This window comes from Penaeus monodon, chromosome 34 (assembly GCF_015228065.2).
Source record: "Penaeus monodon isolate SGIC_2016 chromosome 34, NSTDA_Pmon_1, whole genome shotgun sequence".
Lineage (NCBI taxonomy): Eukaryota > Metazoa > Arthropoda > Malacostraca > Decapoda > Penaeidae > Penaeus > Penaeus monodon.
The window spans coordinates 31,080,577-31,081,087 of NC_051419.1; positions in this window are offsets into that span (position 1 = coordinate 31,080,577).

Consider the following 511-nt stretch of genomic DNA (forward strand, 5'->3'; position numbering starts at 1 on the left):
AAGTTGACCCTGGCGATGACTTACCTACATTTGCCTGGCTTGTCCATGACGCAGCGCATGGTACTATTGGTAGGAAAGTGGTTGAGACTTGGTTGGCAATGTGGCTGGTGGCAGGGTTTTCTGTGACGACTCTTGGCAGGGGAACAGACTGTTTTGCCAATGTGAATGTTGGCAGGGGAGCTTGAGCATTAAGTAGACATTGGCGACTGTACGTTTGGCAGAGGAACTCTTGGCAGGAGGTTGGCAGTGTGAATTCCGGAAGGGGAGCCTAGCCACCTGAATGTTGGCAGAGTGAGGCTTCACTGGTTCTTGTTGGCAGGGGACGGTCTACAAAAGTGGCAGTCAGAGCACTCTGCTGGTGTCAGTGGTGATGGTGCTGGTAGTTCAGCCATGCTTTTATCCTTGTTAAGCCAACTCTCGCTAAAATATATAGGGCTACATGTGCCAACAAGACTTGAAAAGATATAGTATTACATAGGCCGTCACTTCTTTTTTTTTCAATAATTTCAAT